This window comes from Dermacentor andersoni, chromosome 9 (genome assembly GCF_023375885.2).
Source record: "Dermacentor andersoni chromosome 9, qqDerAnde1_hic_scaffold, whole genome shotgun sequence".
NCBI classification, from domain to species: Eukaryota; Metazoa; Arthropoda; class Arachnida; order Ixodida; family Ixodidae; genus Dermacentor; species Dermacentor andersoni.
Genome location: NC_092822.1, coordinates 86056436 through 86073003, shown reverse-complemented (window position 1 = coordinate 86073003; position 16568 = coordinate 86056436). Strand labels below are relative to the sequence as shown.

Below are 16568 nucleotides of genomic sequence, written 5' to 3'. Positions count from 1 at the left end.
ACCACTTGAGGCCACGCAGAGTGTTGTCCATGAGTCGTTCAAAGGTGGCAGGGGCGTTACAAAGCCCGAAAGGCATCACCTTAATTTCATATAAGCCGTCAGGCGTAATGAAAGCGGTTTTCTGGCGATCGGCCGCAGCCATCGGGACCTGCCAGTACCCTGAACGCAAGTCAAGGGACGAGAAGAATTCTGCTCCCTGAAGACTGTCGAGGGCGTCGTCGATGCGCGGCAAAGGATAGACGTCCTTGCGCGTTACCTTATTTAACCAACGGTAGTCGACGCAAAAGCGAATAGACCCGTCCTTCTTGTGAACGAGAACGACAGGAGACGCCCAGGGACTGTGGGAAGGTTGAATAACGTCACGGCGCAGCATATCTTCGACTTGGGTGGTAATGACACGACGCTCTTCGGCAGAGACGCGGTACGGTCGTTGACGTAACGGCTGATGTGATCCGGTGTCAATATAGTGCTGCACTTCCGACGTGCGGCCCAGGCGAGGTTGTGAAACGTCGAATGAACTTCTAAATTTGTGCAGGAGATCGAGAAGGTCGGCGCGTTCGGCAGGTGTGAGGGTATCGGCGATGGCATTCGAGAACGCATGCTTGGACGTTTCCTCAAGCGCGGACATCGAAGACGGTTGGCCGGAGTCGACATAAAAAGAGTCTCCGGGGACGTCAACCAAAGACGAAGAGTCGAGGAGTCCCACGAAGCCAAGGCATTCACCCACGAGCAACGTAATAGGCGCACAGAGGGGATTGTAAAAGTATATATTGGTGCAGCCGCCAGCCATGTCAAGCGTCGCGAAGGGTAGTGGGAGAGATTTACGGCTCATGAAGACGTCGGACGGTGTGAAGAGGACCGTTGCATCAGCGATGGCATCGCAAGAGACGGGTACGAGGGCGAAGGAGCCAGGTGGAATATTTGTGTCCTCGCGCACGGTAAGTTTAGAAGGGCGGTCATAATCTTCGCCCAAGGGTGCGTCACAAGGGGAAAATTCAACTTCGGCGCGTGCGCAGTCGATCACGGCTTTATGACTGGATAAGAAGTCCCATCCGAGGATGACGTCATGCGAGCAGGTGGGCAGAACAATACACTCGATGATGTAAACAATGCCGTGAATAAGCACACGTACAGTACAGGCTGCTTGCGGAGTGACGTGCTGCGCGCTTGCAGTACGAAGCGACAGTCCAGAAAGCGGCGTGGTCACCTTGCGCAGCGAACGGCACAGTTTGGCGGCTATCACAGAAACGGCTGCGCCGCTATCCACAAGAGCGAGTGCAGGAACACCTTCTACACAAATTTCGACCACGTTAGCAGGAGAGGCGCGAGGACTTGGACAGTTAGAATGTGGCGCAGTTCTTGCCTCTTGAACTGCGACGTTCAGTTTTCCTGGTCAGGTGGTGCGGGTCGCCGACGCATTGGGGAGAGCGAGCGTCGGCGAGGGGATGGCGAGCGACGCGAAGGAAATTCTGGGACGTCAGCACGAGCGTAAGGTTGGGGGGAAGGAGCGCCGTATTGGCGAGATGGCTGGCTGCCGTACTGGAAGGGCCGCGAGACGTCGCCGAACGCTTGAGGGCGACGGCGGCAATATCGGGCGACGTGTCCGGGAGTGCAGCAAGAATAACAGATAGGTCGATTGTCAGGTGTCCTCCAAGGATTAGCTCGCGGTGCGGTCCAAGATGCAGCATGGGCTTCCGGTGTCAGCGGTTGGGACTGGGTCGCGAAAGACGCCTGTGGAGGCCTGCGTACTGCCTGCGCGTACGTAAGAGGCGCGGCCACAGGCAGGACTGGCTGCGCATAGGTGATAGGCGTGGCGACAGGCCGCACTGCCAGCGCAGAGTTGAGATTCGCGGCTGCAGGCGGCTGATGGTGTGCGGAAGGGACAACTTGGGCGACCTCTTCGGAAATGAGGGTGCGGAGCGTGTTTGGAAGACGGCAGGTGGGCTCCTGAGTCAAGGGGACTAAAGAAAGTTGGCGGACAACTTCCTCACGCACGAAGTCCTTGACCCGCTGAAGGAATGAGGATGGGTCGTACATGTTGTCAAGGCTCGCTAACAAGTCGTCGCTTCCCAGAGGACGTCGAGTCGAAGTGCGCTGCGTCCTTAACTCGTCGTAACTTTGGCATAGGCTGACAACTTCAGACACAGTGCGCGTATTCCTGGCTAGGAGCATCTGGAATGCGCCGTCATCGATGCCTTTCAGTATATGGCGAATTCGCTCAGCTTCGGGCATTGCGGCGTTGACTCGTTTACAGAGGTCCACGACGTCTTCTATGTAGCTTGTGAACGTTTCTGCCGTCTGCTGTGCTCGGGCGCGCAAGCGTTGTTCGGCACGTAGCTTGCGAACAGCGGGTCGTCCGAACACTTCCGTAAAGGTTGTCTTGAAGACTGACCATGTGGGTACGTCACTTTCGTGGTTGTGAAACCACAGCTGGGCAACACCAGCCAGATAAAAGATGACATGGGTTAACTTGGCTGGATCATCCCACTTGTTGTGTGCGCTCACCCGTTCATATGACGCAAACCAGTCTTCTACGTCTTCGTCGTCTGCACCGCTGAAGATCTTGGGGTCCCGTTGTCGTGGAACGCCGGTGCAGGTGACGGACTGTGGCGTCGGTGCCGTTTGGGATGAGCTGTCGGTCATGGCGGGCGGTAGCGTTCTTGATCTCAGCTCCAGGGTTTCAAGCGACGGGGTTTGAGTCCCAGCACCTCCACCAATTGAGAAAAGGTTTATTGGCAGCGCCCAATGCGAAGGCACAGCGACCGGGAACGGCGAGGCAGCCCGAAGCACTGTCCAAACGGACGCCAGCAATCAATAGCGCGAGCCGAAACGAGCCGCGCGTTGGCGATGCGGCTGTGCCGCGAGGCGCGTCTTCTTCTTCACAGAACATATAAAGTGAGCTCCTAGGTGACTGTTTCCCGCATGGGCTAACCGGGAGACCTTGATGGGCAGTCTTATTGCTGATAATACCTCAGTGACTTGATAGGTACTAAAAAATTACTTACCGCCCTTTGTCAGTAAGGAGGTGTATGACTTTCAAGCACCAGCTGTTTTTTTTCAGATATCTTCTGGCTGACTTGGTGGGCTTCAGGGGTACTCATACATGCATCAATGAACCAGCTTTTGTTGAAGGGGTGCATAGATTGTAGGTGAAGTAAACAACATAATTGTCAATGTGCGGGCGAAATTTTGAAACGCCCTTAAAAGGAAGTTGTGGTGTGAACACGTGGTCACCAACAGCAAAACGTATGTCACACGAAAATGGTGAGAACGGCAAGGCAATACATATACTTTGTTTTAGAACGCCCGTCATGCCTCACATAACATTGGAGCAAGTGTTGCCTGAAAATGCACAAAAAAATCACCGACAGTCTGTCGAATCCTGGTTCGGAAGATAACGGCAACAAACTTAGCTACATACGTGCTGACATAAGCGTCTGAGGCTTGAGAACTTTGCAAATGAATTTTTTACATCATGTGACACACAACATACAGGTCGGCGTAGAGTGAAGACAACAAACATCACAGTAAAATTACAGTAAAAAAAATCAGTGTCATTCCACTGTGTGAATGTGGACGACCAGCGAAGCTGTATATGTGGGCCCTATGGCCAACTGTCCATTGCAGTGCGTCAAACATCGTATGTACATAAATGGAAGGCTAGGCGCGTCCACTGGCTCCTTCATGATGTTGAGCCTGAGACGATGATAAACCAGCGGGGGGGTGGGGGCTATTAACAACCATGTCTTGTTGCAAAACGTGCCCCGACACCTTTTACTAATGAATTCCGGCACGTAGAAAAGACATGCCGCACCGCAATCCGAGGGCACACACTGCGTCGCCGTAGCCAAGGCAATCGTGCGTTGACTGACGTCCCGCGATGGTTGTGAGGTCACTCGAAAACCACAAGCGCTCACGCACAACACAGACAACACCAAACTGGTGTGGTCTCCCTTTCGAATAAAACTTTTGCTTGAGCTAGTTGGATCATCATCATCATCATCATCATCATCATCATCATCATCCTGGTTCTGCCCACTGCAGGGCAAAGGCCTCTTCCATACTTCTCCAACTACCCCGGTCATGTACTAATTGTGGCCATGTTGTCCCTGCAAACTTCTTAATCTCATCCGCCCACCTAACTTTGGATCATGATTGAATGAATAAAGAGCAAGGCGCAATAGACCAGGACTGAAGAACTCAAATGACAGGAGTGCTTCTTCAGTCTTCGTCTATTGCGCCTTGCTCTTCACTCCCTCTCAAACCTTGCCGTTGCTCCGGTGAAACGTTCCAAGTTCATTGCATCGTGGCCACATGGACGGTTCACATTTCTTTCCGCCTCGCGGTCATGGCGGGCAACAGGCTTGGGGGACAACCACCGCGGGAGAGTGGAAGTAAAAGAGATACGCAAACGGCTTGGAACGCCGGCAAAGAGAGGGTAGCGCGAACATTGACATGGCCGACACGGGTCATAGTGTACTATCTGTTCTGATCAGCTTAACGTCTGATCCGGGTTGTATTCGCACCCAAGATATTAAGCTTAGTCTTGCCAGTTGGCGGAGTTTTTGAAGCCTGCTTCACCTCAACCGTGGGTCCCGTTCAGTTCACTTCAGTTTATTACCTCAAAAGTCCAGTACATGAAACATCAACGAATAAAACAAAAAATATACGCAGCAATTGTTTGCTCGACGTAAGAACGAATAAAGAAATAGCTAACATTACAATTGATCGTAAATTTTTCACCGTGCACACTTTGATACATGAAATGAAAACATCAAGAATAAGCCAAATAGTCAATTAGCTCAGTCTATATTATCTTTCAACCACAATCCGCAATCGAAGAAACTTAAGAAGAAGCTTTAGCTCAGGTGCTCCTATATCTAAAATACATGTAAAGGGAGAATTCGTTTTTCTCGGCAACCAGTGCACCAAATTCGACGAGGTTTGTTGCATTTAAAAGAAAACCTTAAAATCTAGCGTCTGTTTCTCTCGAATTCTTGAGTTAGGTTGTCAATTTTTTACTAAACATTGGCAAAAATCAGAAATTTTCAAAAAATGATACTATCAAGTTTACAACTCTGTAACTCAACGAAGAAAACTTATAATACAATTCTTTGAATTGGATCTAATACTACATCTAAAGCTTACGAAATTGATGTGTTACACACGAATATAAAAATTTTTTACTATGGAAATGCAGCTTTTGCAGAACCGTTGTAACCATCGTAACAAATTCACGTTAGCTGTAAAATGACATATTGAATTTGTCTGCTTTGAATGATCTAATGGATGCCGCTTACGGAACCTCGATATGTATTTGTGATGCAGGGCAATGAATTTATAAGCTTCGTGCTATATTTGTTTTAAAGCTGTAGGAGATTTTAACATCTTTTAAACAAAATTCAAGCCATATAAATCGAAATTCCACTTGCAACAGTCGCTAGAATTTAGCTTTCTTTCTCAAATGCAACAAATTTTATTAAAATCGGTGCCAGGGTTATCTCAGAAAAACGTTTTTAGCGTTTTAATGTAATTGAACAGGCCGCGTCGGAGTTGGGCCTGAGCTAAAGGTTACTCTTAAGGTCTTTTAATCCAGTAATACTCGGTATGGCTCGTATCTTATTGAAATAATAAGGAACATAGTGGATGCGGGATAGTAGATGCGGATAGTTGGTGGAGATGCGTGGTGTGACATACTTTTGTGACTGACTGAAAGGCCATATTTTAACGTTGTAGATTTTAAAGGGACTTTGAAGAAGTGTTTGTAGAATATGTTAATGATATATTTCTTGTGCGCAGGCAGTATGCCAAAATGTTCGATAGTAGCCCTGGCTGACTTACCGTGATAGTTCTTTCCGTAGGCGAGATTTGCTGCAATTTTCTGCAATGTTTTTATAGTGTTCATTTGTGTTTAAGTTTTTAATTTATATTAAGATGTGGCACCATAAATTGTTATTCCGTATAGTAAAATGGGCTCTCCTAAGCTGTTACATACCATTTTTCTAACCGACACATTGCAAATTGATCATAGAGCATATATATAGGCCTTGTTGTGACTTCGGGGTGGAGGATGCAAGACGGACTCTTTCCGCAGACGAAGAAGAAACGAAAAACTTTATACAATATTTACAGATAGTGGATGATAGCATAGAGGTAGCAGTAAGAGCACATCAGACCAACTGGGCGGCTGGAAACGACTCTGTCTTCTTTCAATGGGCCGGTTCTTCCTTAAATCCCTTCGGCGACCACTCGTCGGCAGGAACCGGTTTGGCCGAGTTCTCGTCGGCAGGAACCAAGTGAGACAGGATGATGACCTCGCCCGCGTCCAATTCTTGATTTGTCACGGAGATGGCTAGGCGCTTCTTGAAGTCGCCTCCCATGCCGAATTCTTCATTCGTCGCGGAGAAGTGTGAGCTCCCGTCGCCTCGTGGTAGCCACGTGGTGCATGTAGTATGGCAGCTGCCGTCACCTCGTGGTCGCCACGAGGTGCTCGTAGTATAGCGCAACAGCACACTAGGCGCAAGCGTTTGGCTAACTCTTGAATATGTAAGTTGCACGACAGCACTTCGTCAAGCATGATATTAAGATACTTGAAATTCGATTCAAGTTCTAAAGGCGGGCATGAGCAGCACGTACAGTTACCCTCATGAAGGTAGATGTTTGAGAATGTTCTAAACACTTTGTATGGGCTATGAAAACAACGTCGGCAGGTTTATGTAATATTAGTAAAATCTTGATAGCGTTTACCCATTGATTAAAAAAAAGCACATCCTGTTGCTTAATGTTAGAGGCTTCTTCATACGCTTCACTTCCTTTCGCCAGAGTGGTACATGCCCGTATGAAAACAGGTCTGAGTTCAATGGAAGACGGGTCATATCATTGGCGTAAATATTGAATAACAAGGGTCCTGAAATTGAGGTCTGAGGAAAACTTGTCGAAACGTTCAACGTTGAGCTAAATGGTCGACTTATTTCGACACATTGAGCTTGATCGGTACAATATTTTTTTAAGAAAAACGACGAGGAGGGACCTTTGAAACTTAAATATTCAGGTTTATCTAATCATGGATTGTGATTAATATTATCAAACGCTTTTTGCAGACCAACAAAAAGTGTAAGGACAATGTTATCGTTATCGATTTCATTGCAACCTAGCTAATGAAAATCCCCTGGTAGGTTTACAGTAAGTTTGCCGTTACAGAAGCCATACAGGCGTCATTTAGTAGATCGTGCTTATCAAAAAATGATGTCATACTAACTTGTACAATTTCCTCCATGATACAGGCGATTAAGGAAGAGATTGCGATTGGCCTATTTATATTAGAAACGCTTTCAGAGTCATTTTTGTGCAATGGGGTTATGGTTAAGGTTTTGGAGTGGAGAGAACTAGTCATTTTACATACTCACACAAGCATATCATGTTCAAATAAGCCGATGTGCAGCGATAAGTATAATGGAGATTTAAAACGGCTATCAATTAAATCTTTTATAGGTTTTCCGTGATCTAGAGGATAAGTATTGATTTGAGAACCTCACTGCCAGAAAGCGAACTGAGAGGTGTGCTGGGAGGTGCAAAATTTGCGGTATTACTAAATATGGTAAAACATTAACATTATTAAGTTGCAAGAACGCACTAAGTAAAGCGTTGAATCTCGAAACAGAAGAAATGCTACACTAATTAGTTGATTGTCACGATCCGCCCGGATTCATGAACAAGGGAGGGTTCGAAGCACCCTCCGTTAAACAGACGCTGCACTGTGTGGTGGTAATGAACGATGACTGACCGCCGAGCCGCTGTGCTCGTCGGTTTTTATTGCTTTGCGGTGACCATTGTTTCCTACTGAGCCTGGCAGGCCACCGAGCCTAGCGGGCCAACGCAGATTGTGCCTGAAGGGGCATGACATGCTTGTTACACCCCCTTACCCCCGGTTTGTTTTTCGACAACAAACGTACAAGTTCAAAGTACGAGGCTTTGCCTCCGTCCTGGCCGGGTCGACGGTGCCTGCTACCCAGGCGAGTAACGGTTCGGTGGCCTCCGCCTTCGATACTCCGCCTGGGCACCTGTGTTGACGGGCCGGGTGTGGCAACGCCGGGTGCAACCTGAGCCAGCCTCGCTCCATCCGGAGGGTCCGCATTGGTCGGCCTTGTGAGTGGTGACAGGCTCGACACCGGCCCAACAGGCGCCGCACCACTGGCAACGCTTGCCGCGTCCGAGGTGGGCGGTGCTCCGCTGGAAGCGACTGGTGTGGCCACCTGTCCTCCTGCGGGCTGGAACTCTGAAGTTCCAGTTGAGGGGGCTGTCCAGGTCCCGAGGCGAGACCCAACATGGTCGACGTGTCTGTGCCTCGTGGCACCACCTGGCATGCCGACGAGCGGAGACGAGGCGCTGGCAGGCGACACAACCTGTCGGGCAAACCAGTGTGGGCCAGGATGAAAGTTCTTGGCGAAAAATCGAGCTCCCGACTCCAGCAAAGACCCGGGACGGCACCCTCGGTCAGCAGACATCTTCTGCGTCAGTTGCTTCAGGAGCACTGTGGATCGGAGGTCCGGATGCAAGACGTCCAAGGGTGTCTTGACCATCCGACGCCGCAGGAGCTCACAGGGCGCATGGTCAGTGACATTGTGAGACGTTGTGCGGTACTGAAACAGAATCCGGGCAATCTGTGTCCGGAACTCCCCAGTCTGGCTCTTCTTCAGCTTGTTCTTGATGGTTTGCACCACCTGCTCGGCTGCACCATTTGAAGCAGGGTGCTACGGCGGAACCATCATCCGGCGGATTGCGTTCTTCGTCAGCTAGGCAAGGTACCCTGTGCTGGCGAAAGCAGGACCATTGCAGGACATGGTGACGCCCGGCAACCCAAGGGCAACGAAGACCCGCCGTAGCGCTGCAATGGTCGCGCCTGCTGACGGAGTGGTGACAGGTAGAACTTCCACCCACAACGAAAAGGCGCCCACCATTAAGAGGAAGTAATGGCCCTTGAAGGGCCCCCAAAATTCACATGCAGGCGGGAGCATGGCCTGTGTGGGAACGGCCAGGGGGTGACTTCCACATGATGTGTGGCCCGCAGATGCTCCTGGCAGATTTGGCAGCTCTGCACCATGTGACTGACGTCCTGGTCCAGGCCAGGCCACCAAACATGGGGCCGGGCCACCATCTCCTGCACGCCCATCATCACCATCATCCTGCACGCCAGGATGACCCACCTGCAGCAACTGCAGGAGCTTGAACCGGAGACTTTGTGGGAACACCACGCTGGATCACCACAGCAGGCAGCCCTGCTGCAAGCTCAGCTCGGTGGCCTTGGGGCTATAGGCATGCTGAACCAATGCCTCCCAACGGGACGCCGCCTTGACGACCTGAGACAGCACTGGGTCACGACTTGTTGCTTGCAATACCATAGATCTGGAGAGCACCTCCGTGTATGCGTGCTCCAGCATGAACACTTCAGCATGTTCTGGAACAGCATCACGCACCTCTTGCAGGGGCAGGCGGCTAAGGGCATCAGCAGATTCCAGGTCCTTTACCGGATGGTAAACCAGCTGGTAACTGTAAGCTGCTTGCCTCAAGACGCAGCCTACCACTCGAGGTGATGCCTACATGAGAACTGCCTTGTCAGGCCCCAGCAGCCCCAACAGCGGATTGTGATCTGTGTGCGGCTCGAACTTCCAGCCCCACAGATACTGGTGGAAGCGTTCGACACCGAACATGGGGCCAGGCCTTCCTTGTACAGCTGGCTGTAGTGTTGCTCTGCAGCATGAAGCCGATGAGAAGCAAACGACCCAGGACGTTCCTTGCCATTGTTGTCTCGGGACACCAGGACGGCTCCCACGACGTACGGCGGCGCATCTACGGTCAAGACTAGAGGCTTGGCAGGATCGAAGTGTACTAGCATTGGAGCCTTGGTAATTAGCTCCTTGCTGCATTGGAAGGCCCGGTCCTGCTCCTTTTTCCAGACCCATAGCTGACCATCTCGGAGCAGAATATGGAACGGCTAAATATGTTCCGACAGGTTCGGCAGAAGACTCCTGAAGTTGACGAGGCCGAGGTAGCTCTGAAGCTCGTTGTTCTGGGGCCTAGGCGCCTTGAGCACGGTATCAACTTTGCGTGGAGCCGGGGCTAGGCCAGCCTGTGAAAGGACATGTACCAAGTACTCAACACTGGGGGCCAGGAAAATGCACTTTTCCAGCTTGAGTTTGAGGCCAGTGACCTGCAGCCGTGCCAGGACGTCGTGCAGGTTCGGCATGAGGTCTCCGTCGTCGCTGCTAGTAACCAGGATGTCATCCAAGTACACCGCCACGTGCCCCATGCCCCTGAAGAGGTTATCCATCTCGCTCTGAAATATGGCTGGGGCTGAGGCCACGCCAAAGGGTAAGCGCATGTAGTGGAAGAGCCCCAAAGTTGTCGATATTGTGACATACTTCCGGGAGGCATCCTGGAGCACCCGCTTCTGGTAACCATCTCTGAGGTCAAGCTTGGTGAACTTCTGTCCACCGGACAACGCTGCTGTTGCTATTTTGTGTTCATACTCCCCCTTCAGCATACCCGTGATAGGTGCCCAAGTTTCCCACACGTGAAGCCTCGTGGTTAAGAGAACTAGCACTTTGATGGGGAGTGGGCACCACCATAGCGACAGCAGGTACTGCCTTTTGTCGACAACTTGTTGAAGCTCGCCAAAACGGTTTTGAATTGTTAGAAATACCAGTGCCTCAATAGTACTGCGGCATATTCTCCATTACTTTCGTTGAATTCGGCGTTTCGAAGGCTCATTCTTGTGCGCTTGTTGTGCCTGTACCCTCACGTTGTGTGCTACAACGTATTAAACGTCTGAAGCCATTTATAAACACCTCCTTCTTTAGGGTGGCGAGCCATCCACCTCGCTGGCACTGATTGCCGTCGGGGTGCACTACTGATCATAAATTGTCCCACTTGTTTATGCGGGATTCCACATAGCCCATTTGATGACAGGAAGATTTGCGTTTATTATAATCACCTCTGTACGTACTCTAACCACTGTAGCTATAAGGTTGGGCTAAGCTTCGCGGAATGCGGTTTCCAGTAAGCTTTCCTATTGCGGATTCGCCGTAAGTTTAGGACGATAAAATGGAATGATTTTCGTGTACGTCCAACGTAGCATGACACTTTGTATATCATTGCGCTTTTAACTATGAGCACACAGCCAGAATTTCCACTGCATCCTGGTGGCGTTCACCTTTCTTAACCGCAAGCATAAAGCTACCCATGTGTGCGATATTCTGTGGCTGTGACAGCTAATAGCGTGACAATATGCAGTGTGTACATTGTGCAACGCTTAGGCGAACCCAATGTAATAGACAGGCAAGAGTTACTCTCAAATTTTTTTCTTTATTGGTCTAAATCTCCATGTGCAAAAGACAGCAGCAGGCAAAGCTTTACTGCTAATACGTATAAGTAAATTAAGACTTATTGATAAATACAACCAAGTCACTAGCCTGGTCTAAGTAGTTGTGGACAGTCGGACCTGTAGATAACTCTTCCTTGAGGTGCGAATTCAGCGAAGCTTCTTCTGCAGTTTTCAGTAGGGCCGGCTCCAATAAAAGAATTTCTCACTCGGAGATCATAATGTACTGTTATATCTAGTAACAAAGAAAAAGCACAGAGTCATATTTAGAAGATTTAGGTTTAAATTGGCACACAGTGTATGTCTACAATGAGTACCACGCGCTTTTAACACACGCAATATGCACAACGAGCACCTTGTGCTTGCCAAACCAGGCGACACGCCAAAAATTGTGTAAACATTCTGAAGTTCTTCAAAGAAAACGGCATTGCCCAAGACTTCACAAATTCTTAGAAAGAATGAGTACCAATTTGGAGATATTACATAAAGCTTTTTCAATCTTGCATGCTAGCAATACCTCTCTAAGTAGTCGAGACGTTTGCTCATCTCTGATCGGGGCATTCACCTGATGCACCTGATGCGCACATCATGAAGTTACGTAGACACTGGCTCTTGCTAAGGTGTCGAAGAAAGCAGGTTCACAGATGTATCTATCTTGGTCGAAAATTTGGCCCATTAGTGCAAGCATACGCCTTTTAGAAAAGCAGAAGCCGAATCTCCACAAAGCCAAAAGAAGGTTGCTACATTTCCATGCTTCCACAAGTGTTCGCTTACCCTACAAAATGTGGCAGGACGGTGTGACGTGAGTGTCTACCTTTTTACGTCTAGTAAATTGGGCATGTTTTATTCTGCAGTTGCAAAAATAATCACAGCTCGGGCCGGCCAGCCTACGCACTAGCGCGTCCTTTGACATGTTATAAGTGCACGTGTATCACAGTATCGCTTTGAGGTACTTAATCTCGAGACCGCAAACGACCTTTTCAGGAATCATTAGCGCTCAGAAACACCAAATACTGTCGTCGTATACACCGGCAACGAAGCCTTCATCTCCCCTGTGGCGCCTGCGAAGGCTTCAAGTGAACGTTACTATTGCTGCAATTACAAACGAAAGACCAATCATCCGTCTACGGTTCTGAAGGAATTCACGCTGCTATTACTGTGCAAGACATATCATGACCACATATACGCTGACAATTCGACCTCAACAACCAGCGCAATAGCCGCTTCCTCGTTCGAGCTATGCAGATTACAGTAAAAGTTATAGTATAACACATGACTCCATATAACGTATAACACAGACATCTACGCCACTATGAACTACGTCACCGAAGGTCCGGCACAGAAATGGATAATATTTTGTGACTCTAAAGCAGCTCTTCACAGTGTCACGTCTGCCTTACATCACAAAACATACGAGCAGATAATATCTGGCAATATCGAAATACACCGCAATGCTCTGGAAACAGGGCGCGAGATAATCTTTCAGTTCATGCTCCGTGTGGTATCGTCAGCAACGACTTTACTGACAGGGCGGCCCGGTCTGCCCTCGGAAACACCCCGACGCGTCCAATGCATCTGACGGGGATGGACGCTGCCAGGAAACTTCGTATGCTTCCACGCAAAAAGTCCCAAGCTTTCTGGAGTTCACCTTTCTTCGATTGCCGATTGCATAAGCTGGACCCCTTACTAAGGTTATAACTGCCACCTAGTCTTTCCCGCGGCGAAAAAACCATTCCTGTGCTGGTTCTGGCAGAGAGTGGCATTTCCAAACGCTTGCTCCTCTTCTATGTGAATTGCCGAAAACCCGATGTGCGACTCCTTTAGCTGCCAGGAAACCACCGAGCACCCATTGTACATCTGTTCTCGCTACGATGTACAACGCGTCTCTCTCTGGAGGTTAAACCGATTGGAGTCGAGACCACGCTCTGAGTCAAAGATACTCGGATAGTGGCCTCACCTATCAGTTGCACAAAAAGTTATTCATGCACTAGTACACTACTTGAAGTGCACCAGTCTGAGAGATCACTTATAGTGTCCCTGTGGATCCTCCCTCATGCCCTCAGTGCTCACTGTCTTCCCGTTTCTATTCCCTTTTAACTTTTTCCGAGTGCAGGCTGGCAAACCGGACGCTTGTCTGGTTGACCTCCCAACCATTCCTTGCCTTACTTTCCCTCTATATATATATGCCCCGAAACAGTGCACATAGGGCGCACTGACCACTGCATTTGTAGACTTCTTAGAAAGTATGCTTACGCGGTAAGCAGTGGGTCTGGCGTTAACAAGGCAATACATTGCCAGCAGTGCAAGTGCGAAACATGATTTGGAGAACCTAAGCAGATGTACAGTTATATGCTCTAGGTCGGTATAGAAGTAGTTCAAGCCTACAATGGTAACATCGTCCAGCTGGACGCATAGGACGGCCAAGCGTCCACAAAGTGTCAATATGTCTATTCTTCTTTTCTAGGCTATTTTATCTTGCACACAATGAGCTGCGCGGTTCCCTTTTTTCCTTAACATCTGTCAGGAATTGCACGATGGTGCTTTACGGTTCTATATTTGTGCCCTGGATGGTGCCAAAATACGTCCCGATCTCGCTGTCGTTAGTTACCGCACTTGTTATAGAGGCGTCAGCCTCCACACGGCCAACAGTGCGGACATGCTGTTAGCACCCATCTGCTGTATTACTCTAAGCCCTGACCTCAAGCATCCCTTAATCATCACACTACTTAGCACACACTACCTAATGGCCACTATGGGCTGCTGATACTGTATACAGTATTATCACACATATTGTACAAGATCTGTCTCACACGCTCTTGACGAATGTTTAAAAAAATTGCCTAAAAACTATTCATGTCATTGCAACCACTTTGGCAAGGTATAGGCAACGCAAAATTGTGCCCCAACGTTTCATTTCTTAAGTCGCGTTGATGCTATCCATTGCACATAATAGTGGCCGGTGCGTATTGAAGTACAAGACATACTCTGAAATGGCTCAATAGGCCCCTCTGGTAAGCATGTGGTCAATGCCGCCGTGGCGCCAAACACTTCCTCCATGTAAGGGATAAACCATTGGTTAACGAGTTTCATCTCTTGCCGCTTTATTTGAAAGAGCCCAGGCAAGGGGAATTCAGTTACAGCTGGACGCATAGAACGGCCAAGAACGAGGGAGTCCTCTCATGAGAAAACCATTAGGAAAATGTGATCACCAGTGACCGGATGGGACCACTAAAGCGTCGTTCTAGGAGCCTATAAAAAGCACTAAAATTGCCATTTAGGGCATGAATAGTAGCCAAGTGGTGTCACTTAAGCCATGTATAGGCTCAAATACTAATAACTTCCTTTGCACCTGAGGTTAAATTACGATTTTCTAAGGAACATAGTCCGTTAAACAGTTTCTCTTTGGAATGGAAACAATACGGATAATTTATAATGCGGAGCGGTGTAAGAGGGGTACATTAGAACACTTTTGTTAAAATAAGTGTGAAGAGACACCACGAGGTAAGTTGTGAAAGCAGTTACGAACAAGCGCCATCTCAATATCTGCGGGTTTCGCGTTGCACTTTCTACGCGCAAGCGTAAGTGGCCCGCCAGTGAAATCAGCGATATTTCGTTTGAAGCCGTGAAGGAAGCGAGCGTCGGAGGAGGAAGGCGCCTGGAGGTGGAGAAGAGAATCGCGCGCCAGGGAAAGTACGAAGAAACGTGCTGAGCGCTGAGCAAAGCACCATCGCCTACATAGAGAAAGTGATTGTGAAGAGGAAGAGGGGCTATTCTCTGCGCCCTTTAGGGAGCACGACTCAGTCTAGGTGGCGTTGAGCGAAGCTGGGAGGAGAAAATATGCGAAGCGTCGCAATGGAAGAGGGTGGGCAGAGGTGCGCTGGGTTGACCTCTTTTGGCAGTTGCTACGGGTGCTGTGTGCGGAATGGAAGTACTGGCTTCGTCTCATGATAACACGATCCCTGCGTGCCGTATGCTATATGTGCGACACAAAGCTTGCGACGGTGAGCTGATATGGTGGCTGAATATCGCACGCTAGCGAAGAAAGCGGGGAAGGAGCGCACCGTCTTCACACCGGGGAGAGGGGGAGCGCTCTACCCCGGTGTGTGTTGCGTATGGTGAAGCTACGTGAGCCCAATGTTGAACGCTATCTGCGATGCCGATAGTCTAGGCGCACCGAGGGCCGAGAGCTTCATGTATGCTATAGCACCCGTACGCTTGCGCGTCACAAGCGCACACGAATTGAAACGTCAATGCAACTCTTTTTTTGCTAAGTAATTGTTTGCACGCAGAAAAATAATGGCTAAGCATGCTCCGAAGCCACCAGGATATTTGAATTCTACAAGTTCAAAACGTAGAGCTTTCTCCACTTAGAACCTTGGACAGTTTATGTACCTAGAAGCTCGAATTTTCATCCTAGTTAGATTGAAATTTCAAAATATATCAGCACAAGGTCCACTGGGCAAGGTGGCTAACTTTTCCTAAAAGTCTGAAATGAACATCACATTCCGAGATAGGGCTGCACCCGAGCATTCCAGTTTCCCCATGACGTAAAAATATGAATCGCTCGCACGAGTACGCTAAGTGAACTTGCAGTGTATCGCGCATAGCGCAGTGTACGCTGCGGGTATTAATATTTTAAACAAAATAACACATGGCCTCAGGAAAGAAGAAGGCATGTTTAGGCACTGATATTGCAATATAGGCACTAACATCGAAATATGGATTTAGAGGCACCAATAAAAATGGTGCTGCAATATTTCTACATCCGTAGTTTCTGCTTTTATGTTAAGTACGACCGATAAGCGCAAAAGGAAAAATATTGCGGCAGCACCCATCTTGCCAGTGTGTTAGCTCTGAATAATTATAGCGACACAGCGTGCTTCCACTATTTAAACGAGTTATATATGAAAGCATCTACTGCAGCGCTAAAGAACACTGGACCTCATCTTGCGCTGACGGCACGGCGAAACTGGCGCATAGCCTCCAATATTTATCCTGTGCCGATGCTTACGAACCTCCTTTATGAACACAACAATCAAACCCCGGCCCTCAGTCCCCAGCAGCTGCGAAGCAACTGACCACGGCGACGGTCAGACCTGCGACGTAGTAGAGGGTGCTAAGAATCCCTGCTTCCGGACAGGCCGCCATTGGAATATGAACCTGGCAACGTTTAACGCTAGAACGTTATCTA

General features: G+C 49.0%; 1 non-coding gene across 1 annotated transcript; it reads left to right on the top strand.

Moving 5' to 3' along the window:
* The first annotated feature begins 4455 nt into the window (after nucleotides 1-4455).
* LOC126528684 (U2 spliceosomal RNA) lies at nucleotides 4456-4639 on the top strand. Its single transcript, XR_007599075.1, has one exon. It is a non-coding gene; the product is annotated as a U2 spliceosomal RNA (small nuclear RNA).
* Nucleotides 4640-16568: the final 11929 nt, after the last annotated feature.